The 12280-nt window shown below is 33.7% G+C and overlaps 2 long non-coding RNA genes across 3 annotated transcripts in view; one reads left to right on the top strand and one right to left on the bottom strand.

Moving 5' to 3' along the window:
- Window positions 1-12280, bottom strand: part of LOC113564091 — a 51432-nt gene that overhangs the window by 15982 nt on the left and 23170 nt on the right. Inside the window, exons 3-4 of one of the 2 annotated variants that reach the window (XR_003407784.1) lie at window positions 6052-6092; window positions 3754-3772 (exon numbers count right to left, since the gene is read on the bottom strand). This is a non-coding gene — a long non-coding RNA (uncharacterized LOC113564091). Of the gene's footprint in view, window positions 1-3753; window positions 3773-6051; window positions 6093-12280 lie in introns of those variants that run through there. The other variant, XR_003407783.1, reaches the window with a different exon arrangement.
- On the top strand, window positions 1437-5903 carry LOC113564092. Its single transcript, XR_003407785.1, has 3 exons — window positions 1437-1909; window positions 5050-5256; window positions 5355-5903. It is a non-coding gene; the product is annotated as an uncharacterized LOC113564092 (long non-coding RNA).

Here is a 12280-nt window from a genome sequence, read left to right as displayed (position 1 = left end):
TTTCTGTCCGTATGAACGCCTCGATCTCAGGAATTACAAAAGCTAGATTGTTGAGAACACTTTTGAAAAATGTTGTGATATTTTTTTTATATATTTTGTAAATTTCTATAGATTTGCAAGAAACTTTTTGCCACAACCACTCTAAAGCCCACAAACCACCCAAGACTGTCACGCCCACACTTTTATTATTATATTTCCAATTTCTATCGAAATTCCTGAAAATTTTGAAATTTCTCGTTTGCAGTGCGTATCTGATAGTCGGGGAACTCGACTATAGCATTCTATCTTGTTGGTTTTTTAGTCTTAGTTTTGATAACACTTGAAATGAACACATAAGTTTTTTTTGAGTAGATCTAAGCTTGTATTTTTATATTTTGATCATTATTCGATCTAACGACGTAGTTTTCATTAAATTCACTACTATATTATAAGTCTAAATGAAGAAATTTACGTTAAGTCTAATTAGAGAAATAAAACGGAAACAATGAAGTCAAATTATAACGTAAAGAAATAATGGCCTAGCATTTCATTATTAATCGTTTCGATAAAACTTATTTATCATTAAACAAGGGGTAGCTATTAGAAAACATACACCTGCTACCAAGAAGGGTGGGTATAGATAGGGAGGCGCATAACATCCAAGTTCCCCTAACGCCTGACTGGACGAAGATTTGTTAATCCAGATTTTCCCTCATTTGTGGGTATAGCCTATCGCGATTTATATCAGTCCACCATATTAGTTTCAGTAGTGCACTTATTTTTTTAATGCATGTTAGGGCATAGCTAAGGTAGAAAAAAAGCCACGCTAATCCCGACGAGCATAGCGCAGAGCATCGCTAGAAGTGCACGACCTCTACATACAGTATACCGACTGACACCCTCAAATCCTTTCAGGGCGAAGTTGAACGCTATATAATAATAGCATTAAATAAGAAATGAAGCCCAACGTGGGGCCCGATCTTGTAGATCGGCGGATATATAGCCAAAAGTCTCGCGGAATTTATTCTTGATTGCCATCCAAAGAAATACATTTTAGTTTAGACATAGAAGAAAGATTTTGTATGCAACGTTTTACAGCGAACGACTTAGGAGAAAGTTTTACCAAACAAGGGACACGTCGCTATACGGATATTGTAATTGATGATCAGTCATACGTCGCGTTATTAGACTCAGGCGCTTCAGCAAGTTGCATAGGAGGCAACGCAGCAAATACGTTGAGTAATCATCCTCAATTACGTAATTGTTCGGGACATATAAGCGCGAATAACTCAGAATGTTCGGTCAATGGGAGATTAATCGTAGGAATTAGAAATCGCAATCAAAAAAATGCCGTAGAGTTCTTTATCATTCCTGATATAAAACAGGATATTTACTTAGGTATCAATTTCTAGAACAAGTTCGGCTTACTCAGCAAACTTACTGATAGCTCGGTCCAGTGTGAGAGTTAGACGTAGGGCGCGAAGAGACTGACATTACGACCAAGAACCACGAATTATCTACCGATCAGCAAAATACAATTACACATACACATACGGAAAAGAAGGTTTAGGACTTGCGCGTATTATGGAGCACAGCATAGATCAGTCAAGCACAGGTACTGGCCGGTGTCACCAGAGAAAGAAAAGGCGATTTTTTGGAAATCGATAATATACTCGCGATAGACGTCATCGAAGAGTCGAGAAGTTCATGGAGTAGTAATTTCGTGTTGGAAAAAATTGGAAAAAAATTGGGAAAAGACTCGGTGATGTCTAGACTTGCGCGAACTGAAGAAGAGAAAGGTTTAGATAATGCATCATGGAAACTGTGGGTGCCTTCGACTTAGAGATACCGTTCTACAACGAGCACAGTATCCAGCTGACTCAGCTCGCTTGGGAAGGCTGGAATCTTAAGCAGTACTTTTTTTAGACAGGTAAGATCAATCTAATCCGTTCGTACATATCTAGATGTACAACGTGTTAAGCCACTTAAGGTGCTAACGTAATTCTTAGGCCACCAATTGGTAGGCCAATGACGGACATTTCAAAAATTTCAAAAATTGTACATGGACTTATTAGGACCGTATCCTTAGTCTAAGGAGGGAAACATCGGGTTATTAATCATAGTCGATCACCTTTCCAAGCCTCATCTGTTGCACGTCTGCACATCTGTTTACGTCTAAAAAAATCCTAGATTTCCTAATGAAGCATGTATTTGGCGATCTTAACGGACAACGGTTCGCAGATTAGGGCTTCTCTCACACGTTTCGGCGTTTCACATATCTATAAGGCGATCGACTCTCCTCAGGCTAACGCGAGCGAACGGCTTATTTGGTGTTGGCAGCAGTGCGCGCATGCGTAAGGCAAGATCATACGAATTGGGATCAACATTTAAGCGAAATATGCAGATCTTTGAGGGCTAACTTTCACCGTAGCACCGGTTTCTTACCTTATTATCTTTGCAGAATATGATTTTGAACGGAAAATATTACGAACTACTTCGCAAGATCGACACCCTGGCAGACGATATATGCTTAAAATATCCATATATTTTACAGTTAGCTCGACAAGACGATAGCCAAGACCAACGCTCAGCGGTACAATCTGTGAAGTCGAAGCTGAATGTAGGTGACACGGTATTTGCCTGAAATTTTGCTAAGAGCAATGCATTCAAGAAATTCAATAGTAAGTCGACGGTTACTCTTGCCTGCATCTTTGTCGTTGCGTTATGCTGTTCTTGCAAAGATTACTTGGTTTTAGAATTATGATTTTCTTTAGGGTTATTGTACCGTTAATGGTGTGTGTTTGTAAATTAGTAGTTTTAACTGGGAAATTAAAAATGTTTGCTCTTATGATGTTTATTGTAGACCCAGTGTCTATAACACATCGGAGCGGTATATTGTTTAAAACAATATTTATGAAGGAATTGTGTCTTCTTCTTCGTCTGAGGCATGTAGATGAAAATTTTCGGACGTATCCATTTTTTAATGGCCGCTGGTACTAGGTCTTTGCCTTTTTGTTGCCGGATTCGGAGCGGTTGAAGAAACTGGATTTTGTTGATAGTTGGAGGAATAATTTAAAGGATTTTGTGTCTGTGCTTGGTTGAGTTTTTGCTTAAATTCTTGGAATAGGTATTCGAAAGGCTGGTCATGGCTGTTATTGTTTTTGTTCATATATTGGTTTTTATTTTGGCTAATTGATGTTTGATTATAATTTTGATTTCTATTTTGATTATTTGGAGTGTTATAGTTTGGGCTGTACTGATTTTTATTTTGGGTATTTTGAGTATTTTGGGATTTTGGGTGATCGGACCATGAACTGTCATAACAACCCTCCTGCTGTACAATTTGCTTTAATTTACTGGCTGTTGTTATGTCAAATCTGGCTAATTGCATGTAGAGTCTATCTGGGAGTTTTTTAATAATTACATTTTTTACTGTATTGTTCATTGCGTTTGTATAAATATGGTTATGTAGATCATTATTTTCTAAAGCTAGCTTATTTGTTATTACAAAGCATTTTGCTTCAAGCTCTTCTATGAAGTTACGAACTGATCCATTGAATTGTGTGTTATATAGTCGTCTCAAAAGCTCTTCAAATGGTGTCTGGGTCTTGAACTCGGCGATTAGGGCTTCCTTCAATTCCGGCCATGTATTAGCTGCACTGAGCTGGGATACTCGTTGGGCGTCACCTCCAATTTGCATTTCGATTGCACTGAAGAGGACGTGTAACTGACGGACGTCAGTTGATGGATATAGTTGAAGTATGAACTCTATTCTTCTTATGAACGAGCTCGACTGCGCCAATAACGAGTTCGCGGTTGCAAGTTTTGAAAAGAAATATAAGTTTTTATTTCAAGATAATAATACAACTTTGAATCGGAGTCAATTCACGTCTTAATGGTATAGTGGATGAAATAGAACTAAATCTGGAGTGTGAGTTGAACGCTTACCAAACCCTTGGTCGACTTTGTTTATATGAACTTGAAGGCTCTCCTCTTTATTCAAATGGGTTGCGCTCTTTAAGAGAGTTGCGCATGGAAAATTACCAGGATTTGTGCTGCGTAAGCTATTTGGTTGCTTAGTGGGAATAACGAATTTCGGCATCGGCGGATGTTTATGTCTATGAATCAATTGTTTATGTTAACGCGGCCGAAATTTTTATTGTCGCCAAGAGCTTGGGATCTGACTTATGTGTTGGGGTTTGTAAGTTGAAGTGTGTTTCTGGGAAAATGGATTGGGTGGGTGTGATCAAGTGGTACATATGTACTGTGTGTGTGTGGTGTGTGTGTGTGACAAAGTGTTATACTATGGTACATATGCTACTATATGTATGTATGTGCATTTTTGCAATTGTATTACTCATTAGTTGAATATTAACTATCCATTAAAATTTCCAAATAATATAAACAATGAACAAGAAATTAATTTGTGCATGCCCTTTTTTAGTTTTTAATTTTTAAATATTGTTTGAAGGTCATAGCACACCGTTTGTTCTCCATTTTTTACTTCTTTTTAAATAAATTTCTTTCACATAGGCAAAAACAAGTTCATATGTATGTATGAGTCTCTTCTAGTTAATTTTTTGTTTAGAAGCTCTGACCAAAGACACTAGAATAATATTACATTGTCTTTGTCCTGACTCTGTCTTTACTCGAAACCATTACGGACCACGAACTGAAAAGGCGATTTTAATAGAGCACTAGGTGCATGGAATCAAAAAAAATTAGGACTATTTTTTTAACAATTCATAGTACAGAATTACCTTAGATTTTTTGTTTAGAACTGTGAGAAACTTTCCGTCAGCATTCAAAAGGTTAACCTGACAACAACTTTATACTAAACAAGGTATTTATTACGTAAATTTTTCTCTATGTAAGGTATAATTTAAAATATAATTTTTTCAGAGTAATTACTCATTATTATTAGAATAGAAACACGGAAAGATTTTGCTAAAAATTAAGACCCTTTTGGAAGTATGCCGTATTTGGCTTTTAAAGGAGGGAGCCATCAATAATTGCTTTTTTTTTTATTACTTTTTTAAAATTATATTTAACTCTTTTTATTATTTTAAGGACTCTTTTTAAATAAAACCGACGAAGTGCAAGAATCCGACAGGAAAGCTTTAGTCGCAATACAAAAACAAGCGCTACCAATTATCCAAAGATCATATTTCAAAAAGTAGAAGAACTGGCATCCAAAAGCATACGTGTGTGTAGTGAAGTAGACGAAACCATCTGGAAACAAACTTTCCATATTCGCCAAAGATCTACGTCAATTATGTAAGTGCTTCGGATTTATATACCAATTATATACCAATTTTTTCGTATAAAATTAACTTAATTTTGTCAATTTGTAAATTATTGTGTAATATTTACAGATAAACATCAACTGCCGAGAAAGATACCCAGAGAAAGAGCATGCACTAGTTTTCAAATGGAACGAACTGAAGCAAAGAGTGTTTCCATTCTACGATAATAAAATTAAAAACCATCTCAGCAGGCAACAGCTTACCGAGGGGAAGTAGGCAATAAATTATGTTTATATAATTAATACAACATTTATATTTACTAATTGTTATATTTGTCTGTCTCTTCTTGTAGATGCCCAGGATTTCTTATTTGTTATTTTGCTAAATGCCGTGCTGCCACCGACACTAAATCTAACTAAGAAGGTCACTGTAGCAGAATATCATGGTGATGCATTTTGATTATTCCGAGCGATCTATAATTCAACCTTTCGTCATTGCTCACGATTCTTTAGATACGGATGGAGACGGCTTTTACTTATATTTGACTCGTTTTTTCTAAATCTCGACTCTTGTTTTAAAATTTTCAACTGTTACGGCCTAAAATATCCAGATCCTTGCTAAGAAGCGTACGCGTTTATTAAAAAATATGTTTATGAGATAAAATCAGATTTCGATAAAAAAAACCCAAAACATAACAACACTATTAAGCTTTTTAAAATTTTGGTGTGCTTGCGGTGTATAAAAAAGTTAAAAGTACTTCTGTTTTTTTTTATGATCTGAAGTATACGTCCAGAAGTCATGTAATTGTAGTTCGAAATAAATTCACCTCATAACGCTTGATGAAATTATTCGTAGAATTCGATGAATCTGAAATTAGAAATAATTCTATCAAAATAGATTTATATCGTTTGAAAATATAAAATTTGAAACTGGAATATCTGTAGTAATTGGGGAAAAAAAGAATAAAATAAATAAAGCTAAACATTTTTTTGCTAGTTGTAGTTGCTGAGATCTCGATGTTCATACGGACGGACAGACAGACGGACATGGCCAGATCGACTCGGCTATTGATCCTGATCAAGAATATACGTATATAATACGTATATAATTACAACTTCGCGGTTTGTTGGTTTATAAAAAAAATATTTTTATTAATCAAAAACTTAAGCGAACGTCGGAGACAAATTCACGTCTTATACAATTGAAGTATGAATAAAATCTAAATCTAATTTGCAAAGCGAACGCTTAGCAAACCCTTGGCTGAGCTTATTTACTTCTTCATATTGAGCGTACATGGGCTCTCATTTATGTTTACGTTAATTAGGCGCTCTCTTGAGTGGATTACGCATGGATACAGATCGGCCGAGTTTGAGCTACGTGGAAAGTTTTCACCCTTTAAGCTGTGTAAGTAGTTTTCACCCTTCTAGTGGGAATAACGAATAAGACTGCGGATGTTTATGTTAAATTGTTTACATCGGCCGAATTTGTTATTGTCACCAAGAAGTTGGGGTTCTTATGTGCTAAGGCATTCTTGGTTCTATGTTCTATTGTTGCTAAGTAAGAGAATATATAAAGTGGCTGGTATATGTTGTAGATATATGTTGTGTGGTTGAGCATTACATATGTCACTACCCCACCCTTAAAATTTAGCCTGTCCTCAGGCGGATATTCTAGGATACAATACAGGATTAGTATCAAGTACTGTATTTATATTTTCTGTTGTTATACTATTTTGTTGTTTTATTTGTTCTGAATTCTCTTTTTTATACTTAACAATTAATTTTTTGGAATGCCTTTATATTTATAAATAAAATATAGTATAAGTGCAAGTATTATAATAGCAAGTATAGTTAATGTAACAATTTGTAATGTGTTGTATGTATTAGTGTGTTCTTTAATTATTTCTTTAGCGTGTAGATATGATAATGTTTCTAACTTTGTTACATTGTTATTGATATAGACCGTTTGTGTGTAGTCTAGTGTTGTGCTTGTGATTAATATGTTTTCTATTTGAACAGAACAATTAAAAGCTTTTATTATATTGTCTCCTTCTATTATAATTTCTCTATTAGTTATACAGTTTTGATTTAATACAATTTTTGATAATTTCCAAGTTAAAATTATGTTTGGTTCTACATAAGTTATTCCAATATTGTTATGTGTTTTTGAATATCTACATCTGTTGGTATTTGATCTAATATTCCTGTAATACATTTGTTTATTATTGGTTTTCTTGAGTTTTGTTTATAAACTTGATTATCTTGAATATAATATTTATCATTTACATTTTCTATAAGTATATTATTATCTTCGTCTGGAATATGGGAAATAATAAGTATTTCATTTGCATCTGATTTTAACCACGTAGAAGTTTTTATATTTAGCAATTTTTCGGAATTTACATGTGATAATGGATAATGTTTTAATAATTTGGGATTAAAAATACCAAGTCTTGTTAACTGCATACCAAGTTCTATATCTTCAATGTATTCGGTAAAGTGTTGTAAATTAAATATTAAAAGTTCTAATCTTCTGTCACCTTCACTTATTGCGCTTAAATGGTTGATTACTTCAATGCCTCTATTGACTACTTCTATTACTTCATTCAATTCATTAATTTGAATACTATGTTGAGAAAGATCGTTTATTTTTTGTTCTAATTCTTCTTTGTCATTTTGATCTAAAGTGCCAAAAAGGTATTTATATGCGGTACCTATAATATTAATTAAACCACGTTTATTACGTTTTATTATTCTTATTCCATTCATCTCTCTGTCTAATTTTTCAGTTAAATATTGGATTTGGGGTATAGTACCATATTCTTCAGCTTGTTTAATTAAATTCGCAAAAGTTTGTTCGGTTTTTGTTAAGTTTACGGACAAATAGTGATATTCATAGTTTATAGGTATATTAATTGATCCTGTTTTAAATATAAGATATCCATTTTTAGCTTGTATTGGGTTCACCTCTAGGCTTTGAACACGGACGGCACGGACGAAACATATTATAAATGTTATTATGAATAACTGTTTAATCGGACTCCTCTTGATTTTCGAGAGTTGAGCTGGAATGGTATTTACTGTTATTAATTTTCTTTTGTTTTTTAAATTTAGATTTATAATGTTCAACTTTTCTTCCTCGATTTGTTTCTTCGTAATGTTTCTCATCTATTTGTTCTATACGCCCTGTTTTCTTAAATGGGTTAGTTGTTTTACTTTTTACCAATGGTGCTTGTTTATATCTGGTATCTACTTCATAGCTATGTCTATCTTTATTCAACTTATCTAATTTTGATTGTTTCTCCTTTTGGGTGTCATATGCAGGTGTTCCTGCATAAATGAAAATATCAGCTGGTATTCTACCAGTTGTATTATGTTTGGTTTTATGATTATATACATAGAGAATAGTTTCAAATTGTGTTATCTTATTTTCTGGGTCGGACTCACTATTAATGATTCTTAACTTTTCATTGACTGTTTTATGGAATCTTTCAATGTCAGAAATTCCATTTTAACTTGTTGTGATATTTATATTCACATTTTCGGATCTAAGCCATAAGTGTAACGCGGAACATATAAAAGCTGAATCTTTATCGGCCTTTATTTCGGACGGTTTTCCCATTTCATTGAAAATTTTAAGGAGAGCTCTTTTCGCTTCCAGTCAGTCTCTACTGCTAACTTCAATCAAGGCGGCATATTTGGAATAAATGTCAATGCATGACAGGAATGTTTTATTATTGATTAAATAAAAATCGATAACATATTTTCCTCTGGGATTAAAAGTTTCTGGTGTTAACATAGTTTAGTTTAGTATCTCTATGTTCTGTTTTGGATATGTTACATACTTCGCATTCATTAATAATGTTCTGTATTAACTTTTGGTAGTCTGGGTAATAATATTTTTCTTTGAAAAGGTTAGTTTGTTTCTCTATTCCTGGGTGTAAAAGTTCTCTGTGGCTTTTTATAATTATTTCTTTAAATTCTGAATATGTTTCAATATCTTTTAATTTTATGTTTGATTTCATAACTTTAGTTATGTTATTCGGACTGACAATTTCTATGTAAGCGTTTTGAAATGTAAGGAAGTCTGCTTCGTTATGAAAGAAAATTACGCTTCTTTTAGTACAAAAATATTCTTTAATTAATTCTTTGGCATGGACATTTGTCATTTCTATGTAATGAATTTTAATTTTTGTTTTATGAAAGTATCCTTTAGTTTCTACGGTATTATTATCCTCTTTTATAAATTCTATCTGCCTGTTGTAGTAATTAATTGGCCTCTCCGTTAAGGAAATATAAGATTGGTTATCTTCTTGAGCACTTTGAATAGTAGCTTGTGTTGGTAACGAAATATTACTGGAGGTTTCTCCTAGGAAGTTTTCTTCAATTTTTACTCTTGATAGAGCATCTGCTACATGGTTTTCTTTACCAGGGAGATATTTGATATGGTAATCAAATTCATTTAATTTGATTTTCCATCTCTGAAGTTTCATGTTTGGCTCTTTAATTGAATCAAGCCAAACCAATGGCCTGTGATCACTGTAGATCTCGAATTTTCTACCAAATAAATAGGACCTGAAATATTTAGTGGCCCAAACAATAGCAAGGAGTTCCTTTTCTATTGCGGAATAATTAATTTCATGTTCGTTCAGAGTTCTGCTCGCATAACATATAGGTTTATGCTCTTGCGATAATACCGCGCCTATAGCAAAATTGCTGGCATCAGTAGTTAGTGAAAAAGACTTTTTAAAATCTGGGTGTATTAATATGGGATCGGACGTTATTAACACTTTTAGTTTTTCAAAAGCTAAGTAATAGTCTGAGTCTTTGATATTTATTATTGAGCCTTTTTTTAGTCGTAATTTCATTGGTTTTGCTATTTTAGCGAAGTTTGGAATAAATTTTCGGTAAAAACCGCAAAGACCAAGAAATGATTTTATTTCCTTAGTGGACTTTGGTATAGGGAAATTCACTACGGCTTTAATTTTTGTGGGATTTGGTTTAATACCATCTGTTGTAATTATATGCCCTAGGAATTCAGTTTCTTTTTTTAGGAATTCGCATTTGTCTAGCTGTAATTTTAAATTTGCTTCTCTGAGCTTTAAGAATACCTTTCGCAAAGACATTATGAGCTCTTCCAATGAAGTGGAATACACAATTATGTCATCCATATATACGAGACAGTTTTTGTATATTAAATCTGCTAAGAGATTATTCATGCAACGTTGAAAAGTTGCGGGTGCATTTTTTAAACCAAATGGCATTCGAGTATATTCAAAATGAATTGGTGGAAAAAGCTGTCTTCGCAATGGAATTTTCATCCATTTGTATTTGATGAAAACCTTTTGCGAGGTCAATGGTTGTAAAGTATTGGCAATTTCCAAGCTTGTCCAATATTTCATCCATTACCGGTATTGGGTATTTGTCATCAACGGTTATTTCGTTGAGGTTGCGATAGTCAATGACTATGGGAAATTTCGATTTTCCCGATGCATCTGGCTTTTTGGGTACTACCCAAACCGGAGAGCAATACGGAGAATTCGATTTTCTTATGATGCCTTGTTGCATCATGTCTTTCATTTGGTTTTCGACTTCTTCGTCGAAGCTTTGTGGGTATTTGTATGGACGTCTGTAAATTGGGTCTTCGTGTTTAGTTGTTATGACATGCTTAATTGTACTTGTGAAGGTCAAATTTTCACCTTCTTTGTACTGTATGTCACTAAACTCGTATAAGACACTGGTGAGGGCTTTCCTCTCTTCATCGTTTAGATGATCAAGTCGAAATTCATTTGTTTCATTGAGTTCGTTGTCAATTACATAATTGACATACTCAATATTTAGAGAAGCTAATAGGTTTTCTTTTAAACTCTCTTTAGGTGTTTCTTCTTCTTCATTAATATCTTCAAGTAGCAATTTAAATGTGTATTTATTTAAAGTGACTGTATTGGATGTATAGCATATAATTGCTTTGGAATCTTCCAAATATTCCCTGCCTAACAAAATGTCGTATTTTTCTGAGAATTTATGTAAATAAAATGTTTGCTTTGTCGGACATAGCTTACTAGGTTTTAATGAAATTTTTGATTTTAAAATAATTTGACTGTTTATTGTGTGTACATCCAATGGAGCTTTTGAGTTAATCGGACAATTGAAAAAATTTGTTCTCATCAAATTTATTGATGAACCTGTGTCAATCAAACATTTGAGTTTGATATCGTTCATAGTTATTTGTATATAATGGGTAGGTTCTTCTTCTTCTACTTCAGATTCCGATCCCGAGGCAAGTTGATGAAAATTTTCACTGGTGTCCATTTTAGACTGACCACTGGAACTTTCACGCTGCCTTTTTTGGGGTTGGTTAGTAGTAGAATAAGATATGGGTTTTTGATAATTTAGAGCGTTTTGCGCTCTACCCTGGTCTAACTTTTGTTTGAACTCGCTGTATGTTGCTTGGTTATTTTCAACCCTTTTTGAATTATTACTTGCATAATTATTTTGATTTTGATTTTGCTGTGTTTGAATATAATAAGGTTTTGTACCTTGGTCATTATTATTTCCCTTGTTCTTTTGAGATTCATTATTTTTACTACTGCTTTGTGATGTAGATGGACTGTTTGATTTAGCTTTAACTTTTTCTGTATTTGATACAATTGTATCGTAAAGGCCTTCCCTTTGCGCTACTTGTCTTAATAATGTTGTAATATCGTATCTTGCTAAAGTCATGAACATTCTGTCTGGAATTCTTTTATAAATTACATCTTTTATAGTATTAGCCATTGCGGCGGTATAAAGAGTTGTATTTGTATAATTATTTTCTAGTGATAATTTACTTGAAATTTCGAACATCTTTTTTTCTAGTTCTTCTACAAACTTACGAATACTACCACTCCAGTATGTGTTGTAAAGTCTTCTTAGCAGCTCTTCGTATGGGATTTGGGTTTTGAATTCATCAATGAGGACTGATCGCAGTTCAGCCCAAGTGTTGCACTGTTGTAGCTGGGACACTTCTTGTGCGTGTCGGGGCAGCTGCATCTCGATGGCACTGTAGAGTACACT

The sequence above is a fragment of the Drosophila erecta genome, unplaced genomic scaffold (genome assembly GCF_003286155.1).
Source record: "Drosophila erecta strain 14021-0224.00,06,07 unplaced genomic scaffold, DereRS2 tig00000000-arrow-pilon, whole genome shotgun sequence".
Classification (NCBI taxonomy): Eukaryota; Metazoa; Arthropoda; class Insecta; order Diptera; family Drosophilidae; genus Drosophila; species Drosophila erecta.
The sequence above is the reverse complement of the archived record's forward strand: the minus strand, read 5'-3'. Positions and strand labels throughout refer to the sequence as shown.